Genomic DNA, 19,234 nt, shown 5'->3' on the forward strand with positions numbered 1-19,234 from the left:
TCGGGTGTGTGCAGACTTTCATGATGATCACAGGCATCCAGGTGTGAGTGTGGATGCTGGTGGTGTGCAGGATGTCGTGGATATGCCCAGATGTGTACCTCAATCATCTGTGCAGGATCACTGTGACACCATGACACTGAGGATGAATCTGTGAACCCTTGGCTTCCTGCTCAGCATACTATGACGTTATCTGGGGCTGGCCATGCTCTTTAAAGCTCTGTGAATGACCTCTGCTCACCTGGGTGGGGGTGGGGGGTCATTGAGTAGTATCCTGGCTTCTGCTGGCCGGGTACCTTCCACCATAAGCTGCTTTAACCCAAAGTGCTCGCTAGGGGGCAGAGTAGCCACAGCGAGCCACTGCTTCTGCATCAGGCTGGTATGCCTTTGGGAACCTAAGAATGTCTGTGCACATCTCTGAAGATGCAGTCATCCATGTACGGGCACCAAACCCAGGTTTTTGTGCAGAAAAAAAAAAAATGAAAGACGGGCCATATCTTAGCATTGAGTCTGCGTATGCTTGTACACTGCCCTCAGAGCTGATGATACCTGTACAGTCAGCCCTCAGCCCACAGAGCCAGGGCTAGAAGGACCCCCTGCCAGGTGCACAGACAGAGTGGGAGGGGCACTGAGGGGCAGGCTGTGGTGCTCACTGCTCAGTGCCCAGTTCCTCCTACTGGACTTCTACTTCCTTCCCCCTGTCAAGGAAATGTCACTACCCCAAAGAAGCCTTCAGAGTTGTGCAGGGAGTCAGCATGGACCTTCTGGAAGTTTCCTCCAGGCTCTGAAGGAGACACTGCCACAGGTTTGTGGGAGGCAGTACTGTGATGGCGTTAAGGGGTCAAGTTGTCTGCTAAGGGCTATAGAGCTATGTGTAGGGTTGCTTAGAACAGGAAGGAGGGGGCTCAGGGATAGGGGTGGGGTGCATGGCTACAATCCAAGGGTCAGAAGAAGACTAAACAAATCAGAAAGCTTGTAAAATTATTAATTAATCCAAATTATCTATCCCACCCAATGTTTGTCTTTCCTGCCTCTCCCAGGAGAGGAGGCTGGAGCAGGGCTAACCGGGGGCGAACAGGTCTGGTCAGCCCCTTTCTAAGTGTGAGTGAGTGGCTCTGTGTCATGTCTGGGGCAACTAGGAAGATGGCGGCAGCCAGTGTTGTTCTCAGCCCAGAGTTCTGGGGGGTTTGTCGGACCAGGGGTAGTTTAAGTGGGCTTTCACATCAACAGTGATCCTGTGTGGGCCGTTCTGTCCCCTTGAGAGAAAGGACTTACGTTCTGCTCTAGACCCTTATCTTTGTCCATTTGTGTTTGTTGAAGTTTTAGAGTTTTTGACGGCTGTACCAGAAGTCCACACTTTGTTATAAATGGCTGGGACCTATGTGGGTGCCGTCTTGCTCTGACTAAATCCAAGATCCTCCTATACGATGTGTGTCTAAGCTCCTGTTTCTTCACTTTCGGTTATGACAGGACTCCAGCCTAGCGTGATGCAGTCCGGGAAGCCATGCCTGACCCGCAGGGGCGTAATTATAGCGCAGCCTTGGTAGTCTGCCCTCTGCTTCAATTGTTCCAAGACCTGTGCTGATATACGTGCTTTATCTCAGGGAATAAACGCCATGAACATGTCCTGGCAACAGACGCTGGTACAGCGGGTCCTGTTTCGTGCTGAGGCCCCTGAGGCAGGCAGAGAGAGAGAGAGAGAGAGATCTGTGTCTGTTGTCCAGGCACTCAAGACTCCTCTGAGAGGAAAACGACCCGAGGTAACCTGGAGGTCACGGTTTCCTCTGAAGCAGAGGGACCCGCCACAATGGGCTTTGCTGTCTCGGGAATTCTTTTGAATGAGCTCCCCAGGGACCTGGAAACCAGGGATATTGGCAGTTCACTAAGAAAAGCTCCAGAGGAGGCGTAAGTGCGGCTTCTCAGATGGCGGGGAGACCTGCTTATCCCTCTATCATTTAGTGCAGTGCCCTGGAAGTCAGCAATGGGGAGCAGACAGCATGCTGGGACACGTGTCCTGGGAGCCATGACAATGAGCTGTAGGCTTTCTTTTCTTCTCTTTTACCTGGATTTGGAGCTAGCCTGGTCTATTTGTGCGACTGTGATAAAATGCCACAAACCGGACAGTTTATAAAGAACAGAAATTCATTTTACTCACAGTTCTAGAGACCAGGCAGTCTGAGGTCGAGGTACCAGCATTGGGGGGGGGGGGTCTTTTTTACTCCCCCCCCCCCGCAGTTTAAGGCAGAAAGGCAAGTGGGAGAAATACCAAGGGAAAGACCTTCACCCCACAGCAGAGGAGGAGATGGTTACCCCGTCTTTTAGGAAATACCCAGGGATCTGGGACACCTAGACAGTTTTATTCTGCTGCATGGCTACAGCAGAGTAGATCTACAGAGAACTTCCGAAGGAGTGAATGGAGGCCTTGGAATCTCAGCAGACTGATCTTTGGCCTTTGACCTTTGACCAGGTACATCAACTCAGTGAAGGAGGATAACTTTCACGGTAGCACCAGAGAAGCTGGACATCTGGAAGTGGCTGGGAAAGAGCCTAAGATTTCATTTAAATGGATTCTACAGTTGAATACAAGATGCAAAACCATAAAACCTTTAGAAAAAGTAGTAAGCAGTCTCTACAACCTGGAACTGAACCAGGACTTCGTCTAATTAACACCAAAAACACCCTTAAAGAAAAACTTGAGCCGGGTGGTGGTGGTGCACGTTTTAATCCCAGCACTCGGGAGGCAGAGGCAGGCGGATCTCTGTGAGTTCAAGGCCAGCCTGGCCTCCAAAGTGAGTTCCAGGAAAGGCTCCAAAACAACACAGAGAAACCCTGTTTCAAAAAAACAAATTAAAAATAATAATAATAATAAAATAAATAATAATAATAAAAGAAGGAAAGAAAGAAAGGAAGGAAGGAAGAGAAAGAAGGAAAGAAAGAGAGAGAGAGAGAGAGAGAGAGAGAGAGAGAAAGAAAGAAAGAAAGAAAGAAAGAAAGAAAGAAAGAAAGAAAGAAAGAAAGAAAGAAAAAGAAAGAAAGAAGAAAAACTTGATACATTTGACCTCATTGGATCTGAAAATCGGTGCACTGTGAACAACCATGTTCTAAAGAAGATCTAAAGACAAGCTACAGACCGGAAAGAAAGCACAAATCACACATCTAACAAAAGATGAGGCAGCTTCAAACTCAGCCACAGAAGCAAAGCGCCGGGTGAGAGGCCTCGGGCAGTGGGGTCGGTGCTCCAATGCCGAGGGTGCACAGACGCGCAGGTGCACCAGTCCTCACCTAGTGGAACAGCCAAGACCGAAAATAATGACCATCCAAATGCTGGGCGGACTGAAGAGACAGGCTCACTCATGTGCTATGCAAATGTCCATATTACAAAATAGTTTGGCGGGCTGGAGAGATGGCTCAGAGCTTAAGAGCACTGGCTGCTCCTCCAGAAGTTGTGAGTTCAATTCCCAGCACCCACATGGTGGCTCACAGCCACCTATAATGGGATCTGATGCCCTCTTCAGGCATAAAGGCGTACATACAGTTAGAGTACGCATATACATAAAATTAAATAAATAAATCCTTTAAAAAAAAGAAAAAAGAAAGAAAAGAAAAGAGTTAGGCAACTTTGAAAAGAAAACATGCAGGTCTCCCAGAGCTTGAGCGCCCAAATACAGATGTTTATATTAGCTTTATCTGTAAAACTAAACCTGTAAAGACTAGATGTCCTTCTGTGGATGATTGGTTAGATCATGGAGCATCTGCACCAGGGGATACGGAACATGACTCGGCCTCAAGAAGGAGGAGCTGTGGGCACTCTCCACCACTGAGGGCCCGCCATAGAACTCCTTCAGTAAAAAGCCAGCCCCCAAAGGGCCTGTGCTGTAGGAGCTCCGCTCACATAGCGCCTTCCCATTGTGCCAGGCAACAGCAGAGACAGGGCTGGGCTCCCTGGAGCTGAAGGCATGAAGACGAGGGGCTGGGAGTCTCTGCCAAGGGCAGCTCAAGGCACCATGGGGGTCTTGTAACCACTGTCCACTGTTTCCATGCCTGGGATTTGTTGTGATATTAGCTGAGGTTCGGAAAGTTGTTGGAGGGATATCTTTCTGTTTTTTCTCCCTCCCTTTCCCTACCTCCATACAATGGCGTATCAATCTGTCATTAGTTAAGAAAAACATGCAAGGCCCCACCCTCTGCCAGCAATTCCATCCTGAAGCGCTGCCTGGGAAGCATTTGTCCTGTGCAGACCGGGGCAACTTCTTTCAGATAGCTAGGACCTCTACTCCCTTGTAGTAAACAATGATTCCAGCTGTATGGGTTTTCGGCTTGAGTCAAACAGGTTAACTCAAGTCCCGTGACCTTGACATCGGCCTTTGAGAATATGTCTTCCAAGTTAAGGCTTGAATAAATAAAATTCTAAGATTAAGTTGAATGTTTAAACATCCGAGCAGAATATCGGAAGGCAAAGGAAGGGGCAGAGAGCATGGAGAGTTTGAGGCTTTGGAACAACCCAGAGTCCTGCTTCTGGCTTCCAAGTAGAATCAGGTGGAAAGATGACAAGGCAGCCCAGCTGCACCCCTGCTGGGCAGGGGCCCGGTGGCTGGATGCAGTGCTCAGGTGGCTGGATGCAGTGCTCAGATGCACTCCTGCTGGGCAGGTGCCAGGTGGCTGGATGCAGTGCTCAGATGGGGCCCGGTGGCTGGATGCAGTGCCCCGGCTGTACCCAATGGCTGGCTACGCTGTCCTGTGTCACTGTTTCTGGAGATTTTTTGCGATCCTGAGCATATTCTGTCTCCTTTGCTGCCGACCACTCCACTTAGGAGGAAAGAGAGGACGCTTCACACTGAAGAAATGCACAGGTCACACATTCCAGGCCTCCACTACCTTAGCTAAAGGAGCAATCTGGATTTAGGCTCTGAGAAACTCCTTCCTTCTCCTGGCCTTTTGTGGTACTTTACGTGGCAAAGGGAGGAGCATATTTGTCGGACCCCAAAACAAGCAATAAAATAAAATCTAAGTGTTCTACTGTGGTACTTCTGAACAGAGCTTGCTGCCTAGAAGTTGTGCGTTTTCCAGAATTTACTGAAATGGTGTAATCCTGTGACATGGCCATCTCACCATGTCACTGTAACCAGTGTGGAGCTAAGGCCCGTGGGCTGGGCTGCCGGAATGTGACCTGTGTCTCTCCTAAGGCTGCCTGCATTTCTTCTCATCTTCCCTCCTCCAGACGCCACCAGCGAATCCTCCTATCAATTTGCTTTTGTGAGGAGCACAGCCTTAGCAGGTCATAGGCGCTGGCTCAGAGAACCTTCTAGAAGGGCTTTGCTCCATCCTCTCCCAGGGGAGTATATTCACATTAGGAGGTAAACCACCATCTTGCCTCTTTTAACCGCAGACGTGTTTTGGACTCAGCATTATTTTTATGATTTTGAAAGGATGTTTCCAGGTGACTTTCTATCAGAATCTGGGGGAGGGTCAATAGTCTGACCGTTGAAATCCAGAAAGCCAATGCCTTGGGCGTCCGTCCACAGCCTCCAGGCTCCATGACAGAGGTAGATGGGTCACCACTCACTCAAGGAGCTCACCACAGGGGAGAACAGTTCCTTACTGGCCAGGTCATCATGCGCCCTGAATGGACACTAGTATAAGCTCTCCCCTCTCACAGTCAAACTGAGGACCTGCTCTGGACCGTGAACCCATGAAGGGTGCAGAAAACCACAGAAAGAGGTGCCTGAGTGACCTCAGAAACAGAGGTCAGTGTCTGGAACGAGAGGGAAGACTATCTCCAGCAGACTAGCCATCCTGTAGACTGGCCGTCCAGCAGACTGGCTGTCCAGCAGACTGGATGCCCAGCAGACTGGATGCCCAGCAGACTGGCCATCCAGCAGACTGGCCATCTTGGAGCCTTGGCCCTGCTGATTTCCAGTTTCCCTGAGGCAGCAGCTGCCCCCACTTCTGTATCACAGATGTGCCACTCAGGGCCTTCCTCCACATCTGTATCACAGACATGTCACTCAGGGCCTTCCTGTCAGAAAAACCAGACTTGAAGTCTCCCCGACTCTGTCAGGCCCACACTCAGCCTCCTGCCTGCGGCTTCTCCCGGAGGACTGGGGCAACAGGCGGAATGACAAGAGGAGCAGGCAGTGCAGCCTGGATCCCACGTCCACCCTCTAGGTCCTCCGTGTGTGTGTGTGTGTGTGTGTGTGTGTGTGTGTGTGTGTGTGTGTGTGTGTGTGTGTGTGTGTGTGTGTAAGTCTGCAGGCTTTCTGTGCACCACGTTCCCCGTAAGTGCTAGGCCTGCCATGAGACCAGCCCCGCCTGGAGTACGATCGCCTGCATTTCCGCTTTGATCTGAGCTGCGAGCTGGTCCCACAAGCTCTCGCGTTGAGTTTTTGATACATCTGTCCCTTCACCGGGGAGAATGGGCACACAGTGCTGGGCTCCTGTCCACCTGGAAACTCCCTCCTCACAGTGACAGCAGCAGGCTCTGCTCCTCCTCTGCCCGATGCATGGAGCCTGCCTTCTTTGAGAGGGGAAATGCTGCAAAGCTGCTGTTCTCCTCAGGCTTCTTCTGTCCCCTTTGGATCCCGCGGTTTGTCCCCTGGCGCCGCGAACAGCAGGTGACCCTGCTTACTGCTTTTCACAAGGAGGGGAGCTATCCTGAATGCTCAGAGCTGGCTATATTGTACCATCCACGGGAGCCTGTCTAGGGAGCTGGCCACCGAGTCACCACGGGAACAGCTTCCCTAGGCTGCTCCAGAGCCATGGGAACTCAGTGTCATCAGGGTAAGTCAGCTGTGATGCCATGCAGGACCTTACGCTGTGTGCTGTTGGCCCTCAGCTTGTTTGGACTGTGACATGTCACGACCAGATGACCCCTCCCACCCTCACCCCCCAAGGTAGCCCAGGAGACTTAAAGAATGTGGGTGAATGAAGGTACAATGGGAAGAGAATGTATCTGGGGAGGTGGGGATGCAGAAGGTGGCCTTCCTCACTCATAGACTTTGTCCATTCACTCAGCTCTGTCTCCATACGTCATATCTTACAGTCAAAGCTCATGCACGTTGGAAAACTGAATCTGTAAAAGAGCAGAACAGTGAATCTTAAGCCTCAGTCATGTGTCCTGCTGGGCAGGAGCTGAGGGTCCCACATACCCCTGTAGAATGTGGCTGGGGGATCAGAACAAGAAAAGCAGTCCACAGATGGGTTTGGGGTGTTTCTGTGGCCCATCTCACATTGACACTGTGATGTACTGTGACGTTGGCTGGCGTTGACCAAACACTCACTGCTGTTCTGGTGGGTTTTTGTGGTTTGGAACTGAGTTTCCAAAGGCTTGTGTGTTCAAGGCTTGGTCCCAGTGCAGCGGTGTCCAGGTGTGTCTGTGGGGAAGTGACTGGATCCCAAAGGCTCTGACCTCATCCCTACTTCATTCCTCGGATGACTTCCCGTTCTGACAGGCTACAGGATGTGACAGAAACTTGAGTGGTGGGATCTGGTTGAAGGGGGTGGGTCCCTGGGGCCCGTATCTCGCCGCCTTTCTCTGCTTCCTGGCCACTGTGAGGTGATGTTCAGCAGCTAAGTGCTGGGTCTAAGTAACTGTGGCGTGAGCCCTCTGAAGCTGTGACCCCAAACGGAGCTTTCCTGCCTTGCATTACTCTGTACTGGTGCTTTGTCATGGCAACAGAAAACTAGCATTGGTTCAGATTTATTGAATCCTCAAAAGAGCCCCGTGAGGCAGGTGTTTCATAACCCCCTTTACACAGGGTGGGCAGCTGAGGCAGACAAAGATTCTTTAAGGAGAGTCTTCCTAACAGGAGGCTGAGCTGGGATGAGAACCCAGACTCCACCACCCCTGAGTAGGGGACTCTCTAGAGCAGTGGTTCTCAACCTGGGGACTCATGACCCCTCTAGGGGTCATATGACCCTTTCACAGGGGTCGCATATCAGAGAGCCTGCATATCAGATATTTACATTATAATTCCTAGTGGTAGCAAAATTTTAGCAACAAAAATAATTTTATGGCTGGGGGTCACCACCACATAAAGAATTGCATTAAAATGTCGCAGCATTAGGAAGGTTGAGAACCACTGGTCTTCCCCAGAGAACAGTTCAGAGCTGCCAGCATCATGTGCAGAGGTCAGGGGACAACCGTAGTGAGTCAATTCTCTCCTCCCACCCTGTGGATCCCATCCCGGGGCTTGAATTTACACTGTCGGGCTTAGCAGAAAGAGCCCTAACTGCTGAGCCATCTGGCTGGTGCACGTCACTCTTTTTAAAGATGTCAGTCGTTAGTCTGCTATTGCACCACCATACACACTTAGAACATTCATGGCCAACGTCACACAGCATTGAGGGGCCTCAGGTCCCTGTGGCTATAAGCAGGTGGTTTCTGGAGAGGTGACTGTGAAGGGTAAGGCATAGCTCCGTGCTAGGGGTGGTGGCTCTGGCTTGCTGGGAGGTGTGGCCTGAGGAACAGCTACCTGCATTTTATCTGGGGTTGCCCTCTCCTCTACTGGACTGTGGTTGTGGCTTCTGGAAACAGGTGGACATCCCAGGGACACTGGACCCAGTTGGGTGTGGCTTCTGTAGCTCCAGTGGCATGCACATCCTATGGAGTCCTCAGAAGCTGCAGCTGCATCTAAAACCACACACTTTTTCTCAGGCCAAGGATATAGTTCAGTTCAAATGGGCCACACTGGGAGTGTTCCTTACAACGTTGCCTTTGTCTGCTGCAGTGTGGGATGTGACATCATTCCACTCAACACCTCAGGAGTGGCAGATCTTTTGTGCTTACAGCCTGAGTGATGCTTGCTGTGTGGGCCTGCTTGCACTCTGCCCCCACGGGAAGTGACTGAGATCTACATCTCCCCACACCCCTGCTGGACAGTGTTCTCAGATGCCTGTGCCTGAGGCTCCTCTGCAGGCCACCCTCCCAGCACCTCATCCAGACATGCCCTGCAGAGGTCTTTCTAATCACAGAGATGGAAGTGCCCTGGACCTCGCTTGCAGCTCCGGACAGGAAGCTAAAAACAATGAGTGTTTCAGGATCTAGCTTGGTCTTTGTGCTCTGGGGGTGTTGAAGCCAGACGCCGGCAGTGCGGATCCCAGAGGAGCAGAGCAATTTGGTGCTAGCTCCGTCTGCTGGTTTTCGGACTAGACAGATGTGACAGGGTCACTTTTGGGGTCACTTTTGTCCATGGAGTAGAATACGCCACATGGTCACATGGTTTATGTACCACACACCTTCCAATTGGGGATATTGCCCTGCGTGCAGGTGTGTGGTTTTCTTTTTTCTTTTTTTTGAGACAGGGCTTCTCTGTGTAGTTTTGGTGCCTGTCCTAGATCAGGCTGGCCTCGAACTCACAAGGATCTGCCTGGCTCTGCCTCCTGAGTGCCGGGATTAAAGGCATGCGCCACTGCTGCCCGGCGGTTTTCTTACCAAACATAGCAACTGCCTGGAATTCTGCGGCTGTGTCCTTCACACACGCTCACCTAGGAATGCGTGGAGAGCCTCAAAGAGTGACTCGGTCTCTTCTGATCTCTCAGGTTTGTATCTTATACTCAGCAAGCCTTGTTTGACACTAACTTCACATGTTCATAGAGGATAAACATAAGCAAAATGGCTCTGTTAGGCTTTCCTCAGATTCCTTCCTACTCACCATCCATGGCTTCTCAATCTCTCCAGTATGGACGCCTGTGAGCCCTCTCTACCATCTTCCTGAAATTTCACCTCCTTAGTATTTTTCTCTTGATGTGATATCACTTGCCAGCCAATAAAGACCTGGATCCATGTGGCCTCTGCCCAGGCCTGGGTCTGCCAGCAGTTTTCAAGTGAGACTGGGAGGGGATGCCTGGGTAGGACCCCTGCATCCATCTGCTTGTTTCCTTGAGTTGGCCCATGCACTTCAGGACCCAGAAAGTCAGGAAGCCAAGGTAGGGATCCTGTGTGACACTTGGAGGCAGAATTCCCTCTCCCTTGGGGACTTCGACCTTTTTCTTTTGGCCTTCCAGGGGGTTGGTGAGGACCACCATACCCTGCAGGGTCATCTGCTTCACTAACCCTGCAAGTGTTCTCAGCCACATCTATGAGACGTCTATGCAGTGCGCTAGCCAGCACCTCCACAGCCCCTCCATAGCCCACCCAGGCTCGCACACCGGCTCGCACTGTGATCCCCCACTTTAGCCGTTCTTTCTGACACACCTGGTCTGACCTGCATGGACCCTCTGCACCCCACGTTTCACCACCCCTGGGAAGAAGCTCAGGCGACAGCACTCCCGTTTTGAACCTCCCTGCCTTCCCGTGGAAGCATCCCTCTTTCCACTCTCTGGTCCCAGGAATGCCTAGAGGTCTACTGGGAGCTCCTTTCTGCAAGGTCTTGACAGACCCCATGGGAGCTGCGGGCACTGTGCCTGCTCTGCAGCCCGTCCCTGATACGCTTAGCTTTCCGGGCACGGGTTCATCGTGCCAATGCACACACCTGCCTGGCAGGGGTTATGGTTCAGATTAGCGCAAAGATCTTTATGAAGTCAGTCCAGCTGAACAGGCAGAACCTCCGTTCCATGGGTTCTGTGTTGAGAATGTTGCTCATGTTTTTTCTCTCCAGCATGGACAGTGTTGGAATCACCCCCCCCCCCCCACATCCACTGCTTCCATGTAGCTTCCTCCCCCCTCCCCCCTCCCCATCAGTTAAATATATACACTACCATCTGGATCCCTCATCAGAATGTCTTGGGTCTGGTGTGACATCAGCATGTCCTCTGTTAAGATAGCACATACGTTCTCCCTGCTCTCCTGGCACCACTTCTAGTGCTTGGGGGCTTCCTCTCTCCTGGGCTGTCCCTTCAAGAGAACAGAGTGTCCTTTGTTCCTGCAGTGAGGTGAGCAAGCCATCCTGGCTGGGCAGGGGGGACGGTTGTTTTCCAAGGCGCGCGCCCAGAACAACAGAATACGCGGAAGCTGCCCATTGTTCCGTGGCTCCTCACTGTTACAAGACCTCTTCAGCCTTGGGCTGGTTTATCTTCTTGGTTCTGTTTTCCCACCATTAAGTGGATATTCCATCCCCTTCTTGGACAAAGGCAAAATATGTGTTGGCACATTCTGCCAGCTGTTCCTCATAGCCGGTAGCCACTTGCTCATACAATGTTCCACAATTAGCCAAGGCCCCTGTGTCACTTGTCAGAGCACGGTGCTATGGCCCAGCCTTCCTACTCTCTGGGGAGTACTGGAAGCCAGCTCTAGGATATTAGATGCGACACACAGGCTCCTGTCCTTTGTCTGGGATGGGTGTGTTCTGGATGACCCTGGGGTTTTGTTTGGGGAGTCCTTCAAATGCCTTGGCTCTCTTGTGGGTGTAGGGGAACTACTTCATGATCTAGGACTAGTGCTAGGAGCCCCCTAGCCCTCCTTAAAGATGTCTTTTGCAACTCTGCCAGGGGCCCTCTTAATCCTGTGTCCTACCCGCCTTCCTCCAATGGGCCATTCTGGTTGCTTTATTGAGCCTTGGATTGGGGTGGTCCAGTTCTCCTGTGGGGACAGGGAGGCTTCTACAGGACAGTCTTCAGTGTCTGCCTCCATGGTGGTGCCATTTCTTGCCACTGTTCTAACAAAGCACAGTGGCCACAACAATGTAACTTGCTCCTTGGCCGCTTTGATGGCTCCAGAAGTCCCAAGCCCAGAGGTGGGCAGGGTTAGTTCCTCATGGGGGGCTTCAGGGGAAACCCAGCCCTACTTTGTCCAGCTTTTCTTTTGACTTGGAGCCCCACTGCTGACCTCCACGTTGTCCTCCCATCCCCCTGCCTCAGAGTCACTTGCCTCCCTCTGGTAGACAGAGACCACACTGGTCTCCAGATAATCCAAAGTAGTCTCCCACTGAAAGACCCTAACTGAATCCCATCTGTGTCAACTCACAAGGTCTAAGTGGACATCTTCAGGTCTTCATCAATAGTCCTCCTGGTCCTCCATCAACTGAAGGCCATACCACAGCTGTTACTGGCCAGCCTGCTGAGCCCCACTGCAGGGGACCCCCATGGACTGCTAGGCTTAGGCTGCAGAGTAGACTTCAGACTTTCAAGGGCACTCAAGTCCTCTTCACTCCCTATCCTTCTCTACCCTGGAGAGTCTGGATCCAGTGTCCCTGCTGGTCCCTGGCTATGACTTCATAAGACACCTACATGGAACTCCCAAGGAACTTTCCAAAGTTTTTTTTCCAGAAAAACATGAAACCTGTTAGAGCAGGGATACTTGCCTTCCTCTCAGGATTCCCTGCCCAGAGCTGGCCACTCCTTTCCACTGGCTTGTGGGCTGGCGCATGTCCACCTGGGCAAAGGGCAGACTTCTTCACTGGAGGCTTGCATTCTGTCTCACTTATGGGTTCTCCGGCATGGGTGAAGGGAGCCTTCGCCATGGTACTATGGAGACTTAGAGTCCCCATGTGCTCGCCGCCCTCAACGCAGAGCCATTTCCTGAACTCAGAATGGACCTTTGTCTTTACCTTAGCTTTAAAATAAAGTCTGAGAGGGTAGGAAGAATCCAGCTGTGCCCTCACCCCTGGACCTGGCCACTGTCATTCTCCCTCCTAAGATGCCCATGAATGCTTGAGGGATATTTGGTGATGAAGTCCGGGAGTACATGAGGGTAGGGTGGGAACAGAGCACCAGGGCTGCTTCTGAGGGTGCCTTGGTCTCTTAGGTAGCCTAACGCTGGCATGAGCGTAGGCTGAGGTCCCCCTAACGCTGGCATGAGCACAGGCTGAGGTCCCCCTAACGCTGGCATGAGCACAGGCTGAGGTCCCCCTAACGCTGGCATGAGCATAGGCTGCGGTCTCCCAGACGGCTCTGCAGTGCTCCCTCCAATATGACAGAAATGACCTCATTCAGGAAGTCCAGGAAAGTCCCCCAGTGAAACATCAGGAGTGTCTATGAGGTGGCCTGCAACTTCCCTCTAGGAAAAGTGGCTTCCAGCACCTGTGGCAACCCCAGGTGCCAGCATGACGCCCTGTGTCCCTGTTAGGGGGACTATGTCTCTGGAAACAGTGTTGAGTCCTACCTCAAAACTGCCTATGTCACCTGACCCAGATAAAGGTGCTGCAGATACAAGTCATGGTCCTGCAAGGGAAGGGGCTGACCTAATGACCGCTGGCCCCATGGGCAGGAGACGCCCAGAGAGAAGATAGCAGAGTGACCTGGATGAGACATCACAGTCTCGGGGAAGCTGAGTAGGGAAGGACCCTCCTATTGGGCTCCAGACCTTTCCTTACCTTCCAGTGAGTCTCCCTAGGATGCCATGGGGACCACTGTGGCTGTGGCCTAGACTAAAACCTCTGGGCTGGTGGCCTAAAGTGTATCCAATAGACCCTGTCAATGACCTCCCCAGTGGCACAAGTCCTCTGCTCGCCCATCCCACTTGCCCAGATGCTGCTGAGGTGGCCACACAGTCTTACCTTGGCTTCCCTGCCACATCCGGCTGATGTGAGCATCTCCCCTCCTCATCTAGGTAGATGGTCTTTGTGGGAGCAAAGCTTACATACAACTTTTCCTACCCATGAGCCTTTCTTAGTGGTGCTGGGGCTGTGGGGGGTTGGAAACCTACCAATGCTCCCCATGCAGAGACCCCTGTTGTGAGTGCACTATAAAGAAACATAAACGGACACATTGTTGTCTTCCTACAATGTTAGAATGTATTGAACAGCAATAAACTCACAAGCTAGGTCAGTTTGGCTGACTGCAATTGGCCAAGTAGTCCCGAATCCCGATAGCTGTCTAAGGCAAATGCAAGCTCTTTATTCTACTCTTAACTACAGATACTCAGATCGCCCATCACACATCACATGGTAATTGTATATGTTACAGAATGGCTATGAAAACATTTAAAAGACTGCAGAAGCATTCAAGGGCTTTAAACAGGCTTGGAGATGTAGTGTTATTGTAGGAGGTAAGGTATGATATTAAGGAACCCAGCTGAGCTGGAGGAGGCTCACAGGATTGTCCCAGGGTTGCTGCATAGAGGTGGTTCAGGGTTGAGTCCAGCAAGATGCAGGACCATGGAGGCTGGTCTGGATGGTTGGACGAAGCAGTTACATCAACACTAAGGACCTAGCTGACTGAGCTAGAGCCCTGGGGACAGGAGGAAGTTCTCTGCCTGTTGGTAGTCCCTTGATGCCCATACCATGTCAGATGACAGACTTGGGGGCCATCTCTTTCACAATGTTAGGCATCTTTCTCTTTCTGGGGTCCAGGTAAAGATGTTGCACCCTTCCCCAGTCTGGTGTTCAGTAAGTTCTCGGGCCTGGTTTTCAAATGTCTGTGTGCTCTCATAGTCCCTGTATACATTGATAAGCTCACAGGTGGTGCCTTCTCACTCCAAGGAGTAAGTTATGCATCAGGCTGTCTCATGACTGCTGTTGGGCAGTTGGTGGGGGGTCTACATGCACAGTGAGGGCCTCTGCATTTGTACCCAGAATGGAGCCAAATGGAGCCACTCAGGGCAAGGGACAGCCTGAGTCAATTGTTTCATTCAGGATGGAGTGGCTCAGGGCATGGCAGTCTGATCTCAAAGCCCGCTATGGGATACTGTGGAATTCTGTGGCTTCCTAGGCCTGCTTGCTAGCTGCTTGTCAACGAGTAACTGAACCAACAAAACCAGATGTGGCCATCTATCCTCAATAAGCTAACTCAAAGAACCAAATGAATTGTGAAAGCAGAGAAAAGAGATTTATTCGAAGAGGGACCAATAGATTCAGCAACCACCACCCCAAGTCCGCCTTCCCGGTGTGTCTGCACTGAATATAGCTCCTTTGGAAAGACGATGCCTATTACCTGACACTAACTAAATGTGTTCTAACCTGTGTTCCTACTGCATGCTGTACATTATCTGTGTATTTCAGATACTGACATATTCCACCTCAAGGCTGAGGGGCTAAAACAGAAATTAAAAAATTGTAACTGGCCTGATAGATATTCTAAAGACATGTGTGTCCCTCAGTCTACCAGACTACTGAAACAACGGTCCCCAAGGAAATGGGTTTTCCCCAGGAGTCTCATGCTGAGAGAAGGAAAGACACCAGCTGGAGGGAGGAATTGTCTCCAACAGACATTCACAGCTTGTCAGGCCTTTACAGAATGTGCCTGAAGCCCAGACAACAATGGGTTAGTGGCGGCCAGGAGACCACACCTGAGCCAGACTACTTAATCATGCACATCTATTGCTTTCTATTTAAACCTTACACCCATTTCAGGATCCTAAAGATGCACTTGGTGGCGGTGATGATGGTGGTGGTGGTGGTGATGATGGTGGTGGTGGTGGTGATGGTGGTGGTGATGGTGGTGATGGTGATGATGGTGGTGGTGGTGGTGATGATGTGGTGATGATGGTGGTGATGGTGGCGGTGGTGGCAGTGTGTCATTGGATCTCATCAGATCTCTTTACCCCTCTTCCCAGTGCAGTCACAGTAAATGAATCTTTTTGCTGCTATCTACTGATTTGCCTCTTTTTTTTTTTTTTTTTTTTGGTTTTTCAAGACAGGGTTTCTCTGTGTAGCTTTGTGCCTTTCCTGGATCTCGCTCTGTAGACCAGGCTGGCCTCGAACTCACAGAGATCCGCCTGGCTCTGCCTCCCGAGTGCTGGGATTAAAGGCGTGCGCCACCACCGCCCAGTCTGATTTGCCTCTTTTAAAGGGCTTATTGAGGACAGGTGGCCAAACCTGACTTGTTGGGGCACAGGCAGTGACCCTGCATTTGGTAACACAACTGCATACATGAAAGTATGTACATATACCAGAAACTGTAATACTAGCCAAAACCTTGTTCTGTAACTAGTGGGTGTGTGTGTATTTGTATAGGTGTTCACGTGTGTGTGTGTGTGTGTGTGTGTGTGTGTGTGTGTGTGTGTGTGTGTGTGTGTGTGTGTGTGTAGGCCAGAGGTCTATGTCAGTCTAGCTGGCCAATAAGCTCCAGGGATCTGTCTGTCTGGTGATGACTCTGTGATGTTCCGAGGTCCATTTGGGGAGTCTCTCCTCTTTGCAGGTCTGGAAATACTTGTGTGCTTCTGTATCCCAGCCCTGCCCCTCCCACAGCCCCACCTCCGAAGGGGTGGCTCCTTCAGGCCTGCCCTACACCAGGTCTGCTCTCCTTCCTCAGCTCTCCTGTAGCTGAGCTTCCGGAATGGTTGCTAGGGAAAGGCTGGTATCCAGGTGTAGCCTTACAGCATCAGCCTCCCTCCTGGGGCCTGACCTGGGGTTGAGCTGCTCCTCTGGGCCCCTTTGTCCTACAAGCCAGGTAGTGAGAAGGAAAGAGACCAGCCCCTACGTCACTGATTCTTCTTGGAGCTGCTGGGGGTGGGACTTACCTTGTGACCTGGGCAACTGCTGGAACTGCCAAAGACCATTCCAACCCCAGATTCCTTGGCAAGGTCCTAGAGACCAATACTTGGTTCTAGGTCAGAAGCTGAACCCTGCCCCAGTGGGAGACACTACTGTGTGTCCTTCGGGGGGCGGGGGTTAGAGCAAAAGCCAGGGCTTGAGGCTCCAGGGTTAAGAGCACTGGCTGCTCTTCCAGATAACCTGGGTTTGATTCCCAGAACCCACAGGGCAGTATACAACCCTTTTTAATTCTAGTCCTAGGGGACCTGACACCCTTTTCTGGCCTCTGTGGGCGTCAGGCACAGACATGGTGAACAGACTTGCAGACCAAACACTCATACTCATAAAATAAATACAGACTGTTAAAAAAAGAAAGGAAGGAAGGAAGGAAGGAAGGAAGGAAGGAAGGAAGGAAGGAAGGAAGGAAGAAAGAAAGAAAGAAAGAAAGAAAGAAAGAAAGAAAGAAAGAAAGAAAGAAAGAAAGAGTGAGCCAGGCTCTTGTATCCCAAGCTAGGCTCAGCCATCCATCTCAAAATGCCACTTAAAGAGCTGAATAATAATGACCGCATTGGGAAGAGGAGCAGATAAGGGGCCAGAGACCCTCTATCTGTCTTTGGGGTACTGACGTGAGCTTTAGGTTTAAATAGTAAGGGCTGGATGGGGACAAGAGGTATGCATGATGAAGTAGTCCTGATCTTGGGGTCTGGTGAGGGCATGGGTTCGAAAGGTGCTCTTCAGAAGTCCTTCATGTTTGAGGGGACAGAGTGGTTCTCTTAAACCCACATTGGTTGCTGGGTCTGACCTGTGAGCTGATACTATTCTGGGAATTCAAGTTACATAATTAATTACCTTTTCGTAGCTGTAACAAACTACCTGACAAAAATCAACTTCAGGAGGGACGGGTTTATTTGGGCTCACAGTTGGCGGGTGGGTACAGTGCCTTACCGTGGGAAAGTCACAGGGACAGGGGCTGGAGGCAGCTGGTCACATTGTATCTGTCAGAAAGCAGGGAGAGATGGGTACTTCTGATAAAGACCTTTTCATTCAGTCCAGGGCCCCAGCTCAGGGAGCAAGGCTGCCCACAGTTAAGGTGGACCTTTCTACCTTAATTAGCCCAACCTAGTAACTCCCTCGTGGGATGCTCAGAGTTTTGCCACCCAGAGCCTGCCAAGTCCGTAATCAACATTAGCCATCACACAGGGTGACTCAGGAGGAAAGGTTATGGACTTTAAGGTTGACGACTCACTTCTGTGCCTTCAGCCAAAGGAGGCAGAAGGGACAACGTGGAGGGGGTGACATCAGACTTCCATCCTGTGGCTCCAACCACGTAGCTGCTGCTTTTTTTCTTTACACGCCTGCTCCACGAGGATAGGTTCCTTAGCGTGAAACAGGGTGACGGCCATGCTGCATCTGCCCATGCCACGCGTGGCTCTGAGGTGCCCCGCAAATGTGGACAGCAGTTAGAACCGGTCAGACAAATGCTCGGTCTGGAGAGATGCCTGGCCTGCGCCACAGTTAGGCAGAAAGGCAGCCGGAGACCGAGAGAAGCTCACCTAAGGGAAGAGTCTTGAAGGTGTGGCGGCAGCAGCAGGTCCCCTCTCTGAGAGGCCAGGCAGGGACCAGGGAAGCGCAGATGCGGAACCCAAGGCTATGTATGGTCCTTCCCGTGGAAGCAAGTGATTGGGTGAAGCCTACCAGGTTAGGTAGTTGGCTGCTTACCCAAAGGGCCTGATTTAAATACTAATTTCATCTAGAAAATCTTCACAGAGGTGTCTAAACACAGAACTTGACCATCGTACAGGTGTATTGTAGCCGGAGTTATCCCCAGTCCCGCCTGGGCCAGCAGCCACTCAAACTCAAATAAACACACAGATGCTTATATTATTTAAACTGTTTGACCCAATGGCTCAGGCTTCTTGCTATCTAGTTCTTACATCTTAAGTTAACCCATTTCCATTAATCTATACCTTGCCACGTGGTTTGTGGCTTACTGGTACTTTACATCCTGCTCCTCCCCTGCCTCAGCCTTCCACCTCCCAGAATTCTCCTCCTCCTTGTCCTGCCTACACTATCCTTCCTGCCTGACTACTGGCCAATCAGTGTTTTATTTATCAATCAATCATAGCAACATATATTTACAGCATACAGGAATCCCACAGCAGTGTATGGCCAGACAAGAGGACAATGAAGCCAGCCCTCAGTGGCCACCAGGCTACACTCTAAAACAACCACTGGATCATCTGGGCAGCAGGTGTGGAGTCCTCACAGACTGGACATGGCCCCACTACAGCAGTTCTAGGACACAGCAGTATGGAAGCAGGAGGCCAAGAGATGTGTAACACATGGAAAAGCTCCCTGGTACGGCAGGAGGTCAGCACAGACAAGAAGCCCCTGTCACCTTTTCCTTTGGCTCTGGATTTGAAGATGGAATGCTGTTAACAGTGTTTATCTGAGTGTGGACCAGATGGGCCTGTAGGGGAGTGCACGTAACAAGCTAGATCCAGGTGATACTCCATGAGCCATGAGACCTTGGCATTCTCCCCTGGGTGATACCCCATGGGCCATGAGACCTTGGCATTCTCCCCTGGGTGATACCCCATGGGCCATGAGACCTTGGCATTCTCCCCTGGGTGATACCCCATGGCCATGAGACCTTGGCATTCTCCCCTGAGTGATACCCCATGGGCCATGAGACCTTGGCATTCTCCCCTGGGTGATACCCTATGGGCCATGAGACCTTGGAGTTCTCCCCAGGTGATACCCCATGGGCCATGAGACCTTGGTGTTCTCCTCCGGGTGATACCCCATGGGCCATGAGACCTTGGAGTTCTCCCCAGGTGATACCCCATGGGCCATGAGACCTTGGTGTTCTCCCCCGGGTGATACCCCAT

This window comes from Peromyscus californicus, unplaced genomic scaffold (genome assembly GCF_007827085.1).
Source record: "Peromyscus californicus insignis strain IS unplaced genomic scaffold, ASM782708v3 Scaffold_23__1_contigs__length_62951481, whole genome shotgun sequence".
Taxonomy (NCBI): domain Eukaryota; kingdom Metazoa; phylum Chordata; class Mammalia; order Rodentia; family Cricetidae; genus Peromyscus; species Peromyscus californicus.